Raw genomic sequence first — 1,970 nt, 5'->3', positions numbered from 1 at the left:
ATGGACAACTAAAAAATATATATATAGAAAAAATTAGCCAGGCATAGTGGCACATGCCTATAGTCCTAGCTACTCGGGGAGGCTGAGACGGGAGGATTACTTGAGCCGAGGAGTTTGAGGTTGCTGAACTGGGCTGATGCCACGGCACTCTAGCCCGGGCCACAGAGTGAGACTCTGTCTCAAAAGAAAAAAAAAAACAGACTTGGGGGAACTTTAAAAACACATTGCTAAGCCAATCTGAAAAGGCTACATCCTATATGATTCCAATTATATGACATTCTGGAAAAGGCAAAACTATGGAAATGGTAAAAAAAAAAAAAGATCAGTGGTTACCCGGAATTTGGGGGGAAGGAAGAGGAGAGGGAGAAACAAGTGGTCACCAAGCATTTTCAAGTAGTATAACTATTCTGTATGATACAGTAATGGTGGACACATCATCATACATTCATAAAAACCCATAAAATGTACAACACACTGAGTGAGCCCTAATGTAAACTATGGGCTTTAGCTAATGACAATATATAAATATTGGTCCATTAATTGTAGCAAATGTATCACACATAAGATGTGATAACAGGGGAAACTGAAGGAGGGCAGTAAATGTGAGAAATGAGCACTTTCCAATCAATTTTCTTGTAAACCTAAAACTGTTTTAAAAAACAAAGACTACTGATTTTTTTAAAAGGCAGAAAACCCAGAAGGCAATGGAAAACATGGAGCTTTATAGAGGAGTCAATCCAATCGATTAAAAAGAAAAATGAAGGAACTATAAATGTTAGATAACTAAAAACAAAACTTCCTTACTACTAACATTATAGAGATTTCCTAAACTATTAAGAAAAATATGCCAAATGCCCAAGTAATAAAGGTAAAAACCAAAAATAAATTAATTAGGTCCTACCAGTGTACACAAAGGGATCACAAAGTCAAAAATGATTATTTATTCCTAAAAAGAATTATGAAAGTATCCACCACACATTATCAAATATGTAGAAAGATGCTTCCTCGTCCCAAGGCTTGTGTGCCCTTGGCAACCAGCGCAGTCCTTCGGGAGAGCCATTCAGGTACAGGCCTGGTATAATCTGTCTGGACAGAGTGAGAAGAGAACAATGCAGAGGACACCGGTCCTCTAGTGCGTGGGCACTAGTTTGGCTTTGGCTACACAGCACTGGTTGCTTCTGGTGGAATCACTGGCTATGCAAAGGCAGGTAGTGTGCCACACCTAACTGGGCTCCTCTTTAGGGGTTTAGCAGGCCTGGGTGCTTATCGGCTGTCTCAGGATCCAGGAAATGTTTGGGTTTTCCTAGCTACATCTGGAACCTTGGCTTGCATTATGGGAATGAGATTCTACCACTCTGGAAAATTTATGCCTGCAAGTTTAACTGCAGGTGCCAGTTTGCTGATGGTCATCGAACTTGGAATTAGTATGTTGAATAGATTTCATCAGTAGTAGTTACATCCTTGCTTGGACTTATGAAGTAAAAATCTCCAAACTTCCTCTATTTTCAATGTATTAAGAGAAATAAGTACAGCATTTTTGCATACTCTGACATTTCACTTAAAAAAAAGATACTGAACTTGGCGGGGGAGAAAAAAAATCAGTCATTACCATTATAACCCTTCAGGGGTGGCAAGTATATAAACACAAGAGCTTAATGATAAACTCATATAGTTTGATTCTTATATATTGATATTATCTGTTCTTTCTGTAAGTAAAATGTCAAAGCGTAACATATTAGGTATCAACTTTGGGGGCCCTGAAACCTCATGTCCTGCTCAGAGGAACAGTGTGAAAAAAATCTAAGAGATTCGGATATCTGTTCTTTTGCTCATGGTACAACAGGCCTACTTTTGAAATCACGTTAAATGGCGCGGTAGCTCACACCTGTAATCCTAGCACCCCCTGGGAGGCCAAGGCGGGAGGATTGTTTGAGCTCAGGAGTTCGAAACTAGCCTGAGCAAAAGCGAGA

At 39.5% G+C, this 1,970-nt stretch overlaps 1 protein-coding gene and 1 pseudogene across 1 annotated transcript in view; one reads left to right on the top strand and one right to left on the bottom strand.

The window, feature by feature from the left end:
- The window catches only part of ATL3 (atlastin GTPase 3), a 64,304-nt gene that overhangs the window by 25,524 nt on the left and 36,810 nt on the right, over nucleotides 1-1,970 (bottom strand). The window lies entirely within an intron of this gene.
- Nucleotides 998-1,450, top strand: LOC105826659 (annotated as a pseudogene).

This window comes from Propithecus coquereli, unplaced genomic scaffold (assembly GCF_000956105.1).
Source record: "Propithecus coquereli isolate 6110/MARCELLA unplaced genomic scaffold, Pcoq_1.0 Scaffold120, whole genome shotgun sequence".
NCBI classification, from domain to species: domain Eukaryota; kingdom Metazoa; phylum Chordata; class Mammalia; order Primates; family Indriidae; genus Propithecus; species Propithecus coquereli.
This window is presented reverse-complemented; position numbering and strand designations above follow the sequence as displayed.